Source organism: Ranitomeya variabilis, chromosome 1, assembly GCF_051348905.1.
Source record: "Ranitomeya variabilis isolate aRanVar5 chromosome 1, aRanVar5.hap1, whole genome shotgun sequence".
Lineage (NCBI taxonomy): Eukaryota > Metazoa > Chordata > Amphibia > Anura > Dendrobatidae > Ranitomeya > Ranitomeya variabilis.
In genome coordinates, this window is record NC_135232.1 from 499,004,743 (window position 1) to 499,015,229 (window position 10,487).

A 10,487-nucleotide genomic window follows, 5' to 3' on the forward strand; every position below is an offset into this window, starting at 1 on the left:
TGTTGGCTGGCTGCGCCTCTGCGGCCGCACTGCCCGACACAACGCCCCTCGGTGTCTTATTTATTTTGACTGCGAGGGTGTGATTGACGGGCATGAGCAGTGCATATCTTCGCCTATCACTCATCTCCTTCCGCCTTCTTCAGACTGTACGGCTTCATGGCCGTGGCATGCGATAAGGGATCAGCTGACGCCGCACAGTCTGTAGCAGGTGTAAAGACAAGAGTGAGAGGCGAACATATTGACTGCGCAAGGCCATGAATCCCAGCCCCGCAGTGTGAATTAATGAAAAGACACTGCGGGGCTGGGATTCATGGGCATCGCGAACCGCATCGGCCGACATGAAATGATGTCAGAAGACGGGCAGCGCTAACAGCACAGGGCCAAGGGATAACACGACAGCGCAGACTCCTGTACAGCAAAATGCGACGCTCAGGAGGCCACGCCCAGCACCAAGGTGGTATTTTTGACAGCTGTGCTGCATCTCATTACGAAGGGAACTCCCGCCTCCAAGACAGTTTGACTGTATAAGGGGCTAAATGTTATACGTGTTTCATTCAGCTTGTGCAAGGAACAAAATTAAAAGAGCAACCTTTGACTTGTGCAGCACTACTGCTGCCCAAGGTGTGGCTCTTCTAGTTTGTAACACCTGAGGGGGGTTAAAGGTTACCTTTAAAATTGGTTCAATTAGGCTTCGGCCTACACTCTGCTCCTCCTGCAGACCCTGGGCTCTAACACCGCCAGTTGGTGCCCGGAAGTGCTGGCTGCACAGAGAAAAACACCCGCCAATGTGTCAGTGGGGTTCAGCAACGCCAGCTGTTCCCCTGCTGTGTAGCCGGCATCGTGTCCTGCAAACGCCACGCAGACACAACAGACCTCCAAATGCCTCCAGTGCAGGCTTCGGCCTACACTCTGCTCCCCCTGCTGACCCTTTGCTCCAACACCACTAGTTGGGGCTCTAGGAAGACAAGCTTGAATAGGTCCCCATCCTGGTTCCAGTACCATCAGCTGGTTCCGGGTAGAGCCTTTGGCTTAGGTGCCTCCTTCTGGGTATCCAAGTTCCACCAACGTCAGGTGGTACTTGGTAGTGCTTTCAGGCACGGCTACCTCCTGCTTAGTAACCGGGTTCCAGTAACGTCAGCTGGTCCTCGGTAGTTCCATTGGCTCTTGGACCTTCGGCTACCCATCCGGGTTCCAGTACCGTCAGCTGGTTCTCGGCAGTGTCTTTTGCTCTTGTACCTTCTGCTCCCCATCCTGGTTCCAGTACCGTCAGCTGGTTCCGGGCAGAGCCTTTGGCTTAGGTGCCTCCTTCTGGGTATCCGAGTTCCACCAACGTCAGGTGGTCCTTGGTAGTGCTTTCAGGCACGGGTACCTCCTGCTTAGTAACCGGGTTCTAGTAACGTCAGCTGGTCCTCAGTAGTTCCATTGGCTCTTGGACCTTCGGCTACCCATCCGGGTTCCAGTACCGTCAGCTGGTTCTCGGCAGTGTCTTTTGCTCTTGTACCTTCTGCTCCCCATCCTGGTTCCAGTACCGTCAGCTGGTTCTGGGCAGAGCCTTTGGATTAGGTGCCTCCTTCTGGGTATCCGAGTTCCACCAACGTCAGGTGGTCCTTGGTAGTGCTTTCAGGCACGGGTACCTCCTGCTTAGTAACCGGGTTCCAGTAATGTCAGCTGGTCCTCGGTAGTTCCATTGGCTCTTGGACCTTCGGGTAGCCATCCGAGTTCCAGTTCCATCAGCTGTTTCTCGGCATTTTCTTAGCCTTCTTGTACCTTCTGTTACATTTCCAAGTTCAAGACCCTAAAGACGACGACCCGGAAGACCGAGAAGCAGAAGAACAAGAGGCTGCAGAACAAAGAGCAGAAGAACATTAAGCATAACACTAAATATCAGAGCAAAAGATATTATCTAAATTATAAGCAGAAGAAGACTAAGCAGTGTATGGGGGTGAGTCCGTTCCTCCTCGTGGTGCCCCTGGATAAAGCCTGATGCTGCAGGCCAAACTGAACGCGGACAAATGTAACTCTTTTGTGACAGGCAGAACGGAAGGTGTAATCTTCAAACTTTTATAGATAACAACTACGGGAATGACTGTCACAAATAAGAATATGATGAAGAAGTTGAATATGATGAAGAATAATAGTTAAATAAAAAGAATATGAACAATGTAACAAAAAAAATAATAGGTAGAAGATGAAGAAGAAGATGAATAAGGTGAAGAAGAAGTTGATGTCAAAGATGCTGATGATGATGAAGAAGAAAGTGTGGGAGAAGTAAAAAAGAGGGTGAAGGGCGTGGAAGTAGTGAAACATCGATATCTGACAAAATAAAAAAAAAATTAACATAGTCAATAGCTTTGTAACTCCGAACGTATTAAAAAAAATAAAATTCCTGATATTCTATGTGATTGGGCTAAACCTCTATGCCTTTAATGTCTCCGCCACCTCCCCCAATACATCCTACATTATTCTTAGCTGTTTTCCTTCATGTAGAATGAACCTACAAGGAAAGAAAGAGTTTACTTTAATTCCGATATTTTCATCCCATTGACTTGCATTGGTATCGGGTATCGGTATCGGCGAGATCCGATATTTTGCCGGTATCGGCCGATACTTTCCGATACCGATACTTTCCGATATCGGAAGGTATCGCTCAACACTACTGTTGACCTGGCCGAGGGACCAGAGATACCATTGAAGCAACTTGTGCTGCACCAAAGCCCAATAGGTAAGGGGGCCTGCTTTCACCTCCAAAGCAGAAATAAAGTTCATTTTCTCTTGGGTACTGCCCTTTCATTACTGCACAAGATCAACCAAATATTTGCAGGTTAGTAGAATTATTGGACATACCAGGTTTCCTTTAAAGACTGTACCTCTTTGAAAGTAAAGAACCATCTTGTTGACTTGATCATGTTGTCACCTATTTCCCTATGCTTTCCCCACAAGAGAATATCTGGCTTGTAAAATACCACTAAAGAGCCAAATAAAAGTGATATTTTATATCTTACCTTTAGATAGATACTCTTGACTGTATAGTTATATTATTGGGATCGCAGGTGTTTCCACTAGTAGCTCAGATGATTTGCAAAACCTACATGACGCTTGACATGTTCAGCAAAAATTCATACTCCTTCACTTCTGTTTCAACTGGTTTTTATTGAAAATTTTTAACAACACAAAATACGATAGGAAGGGGAGGGTAAAGGGAACATAGGGAAGGGAGGGTGGGGAGGGAGTAAATAAGGGTCAAGAGGAAAGAGGAAGGGAGGTAAGGGACGAGGGAGGGGTAAGAAGACATATATGGTCTACGTGCACAGCGTAGGTAATGTAAACATCTGATGATCATAGTTGAACAATTGCAAAGGGAATAACAATCAAGAAAAAAAATAGTTTGGAAGCAGCAAACTAGAAATAGAAGCTCTGCAGTGTGCCCAAACAGAAAACTAGATGTGTGGCATTGCTGTACTGGGGAGATAACCTTTCACCAAGTTTTATCCGCTATGTAATAGTGGCTGCAGAGCGGAATACAACATTCTTAATTTTGCCTCTCTGTTACAGAGATATTAGCAATCAAAGTATTTGGCACATATCGAGTAAAATTCACTTAAGTCCAAGTGGGTGTTACTAGACTTTTCACTGGGGGCCTGTACTTCTCCCAGTATGAGTTTCTATCACTGGAGGCATGCACTTCTCCCAGTTTGAGTTGCTATCACTGGGGGGGGGGGGGTGCTTCTCCCTGTATAAGTTGCTATAACTGGAGGTGTGTACTTCTCCCTGTATGAGTTTCTATCACTGGGGAGTGTGCTTCCTCTCCTATGAGTTACTTTCCCTGGGTGCTTGCACTTCTCCCAGTATAAGTTGCTATCACTGGGGGCATGTACTTCTTCTCTCTGTATGAGTTGTTATCACTGGGGTTGTATACTTCTTGTCCCTGTGGTAGTTGCTATCACTGGGGGTGTGTACTTCTTCTCCCTGTATGAGTTGCTATCACTGGGGGCTTTGCGCTTCTCCCTGTTGGAGTTGCTATCACTGGGGGCATGTACTTCTTCTCCCTGTAGGAGTTCAATCACTGGAGGTGTGTGCTTCTCCTCCCTGTGGGAGTTGCTATCACTGGGGGCTTGTACTCTTCTTCCTGTAGGAGTTGCTGTCACTGGGGTATGCGCTTATTTTCCCTGTTGGAGTTGCTATCACTGTGGGCTTGTACTTCTTCTCCCTGTATAAGTTGCTATCACTGGGGCATGTACTTCTTCTCCCTGTATGAGTTGCTATCACTGGGGCATGTACTTCTTCTCCCTGTATGAGTTGCTATCACTGGGGGCTTGTACTTTTTCTCCCTGTATAAGTTGCTATCACTGGGGGCATGTACTTCTTCTCCCTGTATGAGTTGCTATCACTAGGGCATGTACTTCTTCTCCCTGTATGAGTTGCTATCACTGGGGGCTTGTACTTCTTCTCCCTGTATAAGTTGCTATCACTGGGGGCATGTACTTCTTCTCCCTGTAAAAGTTACTATCACTGGGGGCGTGTACTTCTTCTCCCTGTATGAGTTGCTATCACGGGGGGCTTGTACTTCTTCTCCCTGTATGAGTTGCTATCACTGGGGGCATGTACTTCTTCTCCCTGTATAAGTTGCTATCACTGGGGCATGTACTTCTTCTCCCTGTATAAGTTGTTATCACTGGGGGTGTGTACTTCTTCTCCCTGTATGAGTTACTTTCCCTGGGGGAATATACTTCTCCCTGTATGAGATGCTATCAATCCCCCATACGTTTTCTCCCTGTAGGAGTTGCTGTCACTGGGGGCTTGTACTTCTTCTCCCTGTATGAATTGCTATTACTGGGCTTATGCACTTCTTCTCCCTGTGTGAGTTGCTATCACTGGGGGCTTGTACTTCTTCTTACCGTATGACTTGCGGTCACAGTTGGCATGTACTTCTCCCTGTATGAGTGTCTATCACTGGGGGTGTGTGCTTCTTTTCCCTGTTGGAGTTGCTGTCTATGGAGGTGTGTGCTTCTTCTCCCTGTATGAGATGCTATCACTGAGGGCTTATACTTCTCCTTGTCTGAGTTGTTATCACTGGGGGCATGTACTGTTTCTCCCTGCATGAGTTACTATCACTGGGGGAATGTACTTTTTCTCCCTGCATGAGTTACTATCACTGGGGGCATGTACTTCTTCTCCCTGTATGAGTTGCTATCATGGGGCCGTATATTTTTCCTCCCTGTATGAGTTTCTATCAGTGGGGGCGTGCAATTCTTCTCCGTGTAACTCATTAGATGGCAAACACTTTGACTGCTAATATCACCGCAACGAAGAGGCAAATTTGAAAAACAAACATAAGAGAACATTTTATTCTGCTCTGTACACTAACTTCTGAAAAACACCTGATTGGTCACATGTAAGATAAAATTTTCATAACAAGGAACCACATCATGATACTTAGGTGCATATTTTTACAGTGACACAAGCTGGGCACAACATACAGTATTTTGCATTGAACTTATGAACTTACATTTGTGTGTTGAAGCTGCAAATATTCTCTGCAGCATTTACTGCACTTTAATTTCTGGAGACACCTATGGAATCAAAATACTTTCCACACCCCTATATGAATTCCATGATAGGTCATGTTTCCAAAATGAGGTTACCGTTTATACTCGAGTATAAGCTGACCCGAGTATATGCCGAGACACCTAATTTTGCCACAAAAAACTGGGAAAAAATTTCAAAAATAAAAATAGATACCAACAAAAGTAAAATTAATTGAGACATCGGTAGGTTAAGTGTTTTTGAAAATCCATATTGAATCAGGAGCCCCATATAATGCTCCATAAAGTTCATGATGGGCCCCATAACATGCTCCATATTAAAATATGCCCCATATAATGCTGCATAAAAGGTTAATGATGGCCCCATAAGATGCTCAATAGAATATTATGCCCCATATGCTGCTCCATAAAAGTTGATGGCCCCAGAGGATGCTCCATAGAACATTATGCCCCATATAATGCTGCACAAAGGTTGATGGCCCCATAAGATGTTCCATAGAATATTATGCCCCATATACAGTAATGCTGCACAAAGGTTGATGGCCCCATAAGATGCTCCATGGAACAATATGCCCCATATGCTGCTGCTGCTGCGATTAAAAAAATGACATACTCACCTCTCGTCACTGGGGGTCTGGTGCCGGAGTCACCACTGGCTCAGGGCATCGGCTCTTGTGATATTCACCTGTCCCCAATCCACCACCGCGCACCGCTGTGTCTTCCGGGTCTTTACAGTGACTGTTCAGGCAGAGGGCACGCACTAACCACATCATCCCACCCTCTGACCTGAACGTCACAGACAGAGGATGCAGAAGACAGAGCTAGGTGATGGAACGGGGACAGATGAATATCGCATGGCTCACCCTCCCCTGTCATACTCACCCCCTCCTGGCGCGGTCTCTCTGTATGTCCCTGCTTCTCCGATGGTCCCTGGCATGCGCCGGCAGCTTGTTCCTGTGTTCAGCGGTCATGTGGTACCGCACATTAAAGTAATGAATATGCGCTCCACGCCTATGGGAGTGAAGACACGTCCATATTCATTACTTTAATGAGCGGTACCACGTGACCGCTGAACACAGGAAGAGCTGTGGGCGCCAGAGGAGACCACTGGAGACGCAGGGAAGTGCAGAGACCACTTCAGGAGCAGGTGAGTATGTTGTGACAGCCGCCACTTCTGCCGATTCCCCTCCCCCGCCGCCCTCTGGGACAATGACTCGAGTATAAGCCGACAGGGGCACTTTTAGCCTAAAAAATGAGCTGAAAATCCCGGCTTATACTCGAGTACATACGGTACCTCTAGGGAGTTTTCCACTGTACTAATGGAAAATGTAACAAATTGCCTGAAAACTACTCTATCTAAATCTGCACTCCACAAGCCAAATGCCACTCCTTATGTGAGCCCTGCCATGTGCCCACACAGTAGTGTAAATCCACATATGGGGTAATACTGATGAACTGTTTCTCCTTTTACTCATTGTGTAACAAAGAAAAAGATTGGGGATAATACAACATGTTAAAAATAATATTTCTTCATGAAGAGCCTCATGGGGTTGCATATACATGACATGGCACTATATTTGGCATAAACAGATGATTACATTTTGAGGAGCATTTTCTTATATTACTCTTATGAAAATTAATAATGGGGCTAAATTAGCACATTAGTAGAGAAATTGTATTTTTCCATTTTCATAGCCCAATTGTTATAAATTCTATAACAAAAACTATTGGGTCAATAAACTTAATTCTCCCTGGTAAATTCCTTAGGGTGTAGTTTCCAAAATGCGGTCCATTTTCAGAGTGTATCTTAATTTATGCACCTAAAGGCCTTTGCAAATATACAGCTCTGGCAAAAATTAAGAGACCACGACATCAAAACCCTGTCATGGGCAGCCCAATCTCCAGACCTGAACCCCATTGAAAATCTCTGGAATGTAATCAAGAGGATGATGGATAGTCACAAGCCATCAAACAAAGAAGAAGTGCTTAATTTTTTGTGCCAGAGGCAGTGTGAAAGACTGGTGGAAAGACGCATGAAAGCTGTGATTAAAAATCATGGTTTTTCCACAAAACATTGATTTCTGAACTCTTCCTGAGTTAAAACATTGGGATTGTTGTTTCTAAATGATTATGATTTTTTATTTTTTTTTTGCTTTATTTGAGGTCTGAAAGCACTGTTTTTTTTATTATTTTGACCATTTTTCTTTGTCAGAAAAAAAAAATACAAAAATGTATTACTTGGAAATTCGGAGACAATTTACATTTTACTCAAAAGTATACCTATAGAGAGAAAAATCAGACAAACTGAACATTTTGCAGTGGTCTCTCAATTTTTGCCAGAGCTGTATGTGGGCTATTATACTGTATGGAACAATATATTGGGACATTATATATTGTATGAAGCATTACATGGAGGCCATTATCTACTGTATGGAGCATTATATGGGGCTCATTATAGAGTATGGAGCATTATGGGGCCCTCTGCTGCAAGACATCACAGAGTCAGAAGATAGCAACGCTAAAGACACTGGAGCTGCAGGGAATGAGGAGAGGTAAGTTTTTGAGGGGGGGCAGTGCCAGCACCTGGTGCCATCTCTGGCATCGGTCTACCCCAATACAAGGGATCCACAGCGTGCCAGTGTCCCCAACACAGAGTGTGATCCCAAGAAATGTATTCCAGTCAGGTACTACAGTTCATTTGCGCTTTAATTGTAACACTTTTGTGGCATAAAATTATTATCTCCTTGCCTGTCTTGCTCGACCATGCCCTCTCCAAACAAAGCTCCCCCCCAAAATTCTAAATGTTGGCGGACCAGGCCGGTACTGGCATAAAGATAACAAAAATTTAAATTTTTATGTCAAGAAACACAAAACAAATGTGTTGCTAAAAAGTCACAGAATAACTATGATAGAAAATTATTACTACATAAAGTGACACAGGTTTAAATCAGTGAAACTACACTGTGTGCAGAATTATTAGTCAAGTTGTATTTTAGAGGATTATTTTTTATTATTGATCAACAACTATGTTCTCAATCAAACCAAAAGACTCATCAAAATCAAAGCTTCAAAACAGAAAAACATAAATAATTATATACTTTAGCAGGAAAATTCTGTACAATTACAAGTATTAAATTGAAGAGGGAGCAGTATGGAAAAATGTTGAAATGCGTATCTCTGCTTCCACCCATAATAATAAGAAAATAAGTTAAATGTTAAAGTCAGCTATGCTCCACCCACTTTTCAGAAATTTTCCAGAACACTGAGTACAAATGCTAAAAAATCCTAACCTTTTTGTACAGCTATGACTTGAACAAAAATGTTATGATATTTCAGTATTATGCCAGATTTCTAGCTTAAACATAAATATAGAAATATTGGCCTGCACTCTGTATTAGGTCGGGGTGCTGGTGTGACAGACCATGGGGTCCAATGTCAGTGCTATACTAGATCCACCGCACTCCCTAAGTGGAATATCTTGAGCAGAAATATGAATTTTGGAAAATGCCAATTTATTCAAGTGAAAAAAGAACAAACAATTGCGTCGGATGAAGTACAAGGCAATTATAACAAAGTGTATATGCGACTCAAAATGGTGACGTTTCGACCCTCCCGGGTCTTAATCTAGGGTCGCAATGTGAACATAAAAACAATATACATACATCTTAAGATAAACAGGATACAATATATACAAATATATACAAATATACACTGAATAAACAAAAAATGAAAGCTATGAAATACAGTGTGTAGTACATTTCATACTATAACTAATGTTACCCAGGCGAAATATGTAATGCATATCACTTGAGGTTGGTACTTCAGTATAGTGTTCGGGGAAATATGTCTAGTAACATGGTATCCATGAGAACCTCCAATAATAAGAGAGTGGTTATTACCTTAAACCAGGGTATTTTTTCAAAAGTAAATAATGTGAAAAACGTAGTCCCTGTAGTGTCCGGGGGCTAAAGGGAATAACAGTAATGTTAATATCATGCTATTAAAAGTGAAACAAAGTTATATAGGGGTTATTTACCAGGTATTGCTCTTTAATAAATGTAGCCTAGTGGGTGATCCGTCTCTGGGTGCAACCTGAAATGTCACCGGTATTACGTTAGGAGGACAATGGTATCATTTAGTGGTACTCTGGGGCTACTAAGATGAATTATTACCTTATAGAGGAATGACAGCGATGTATCAGCGTCTTGCTGGTAATTTGGTAGCCAAGAGGGTGATCCGTTATTGGCTATAGCCTGCAAATATCACATGCATGGTAATAGGAGTTGGTAATCCTGTAAGTGGTGCTATATAGTAACTGGGATTGATCATTACCTCTTTAAAGAGTAACAATGGTGCATCTGCGTTTTGCAGGTGGTCTAATAATGAGTATGGCCAGAGGGGAGATCCGTTTTTGAACGCAGTCTGGGAAGTCACAAAGAATGGTGGTAAGAAATAAGGATAATGATAGTATGGTGCTCTATAGTGACTGTAATGGATCTTTACCTTATTAGGGAATAACAGCGGCGCCTCTGCGTCTTGCAATATATGCGGCCTTTTGGCGATCTGTTTTCAGATATTGCCTGGGAACGTCACAAGTATGGTGGTGAGAGATAATGGTAATCTAATGAATGGTGCCCTATAGTGACTACGATGGGTCATTACCTTGTAACAGAATAACAGCGGCGCTTCTGCGTCTTGCTGATGATGTAGGCATGAAACCCTGTGGGGGTCACCAGAGTGAGGTAATGAATATGGTGTTAAAAAAGTGGCGTTTACAATAAGTGGGCCTCCTATGTGGAGTATGATAGAGGATTAGTTTGATTACCTGATAGGCGTGTAAATGGCGCTCCTGCGTCCTGTGGTGTGGCCTGCTATGTGCTGATATGGGATCCTTTAAATAGTGTTCCCGCCCTATGTGCCAGGAAGTAGATGACCGGAAGTGAT

The 10,487-nt window shown here is 43.6% G+C and overlaps 1 long non-coding RNA gene across 1 annotated transcript in view; it reads right to left on the reverse strand.

The window, feature by feature from the left end:
• LOC143795875 (uncharacterized) overlaps positions 1-9,509 on the reverse strand; it is a 110,336-nt gene extending 100,827 nt beyond the window's left edge. The window contains exon 1 of the long non-coding RNA XR_013220440.1: positions 9,443-9,509. This is a non-coding gene — a long non-coding RNA (uncharacterized LOC143795875). The remainder of the gene's footprint in view (positions 1-9,442) is intronic.
• Positions 9,510-10,487: the final 978 nt, after the last annotated feature.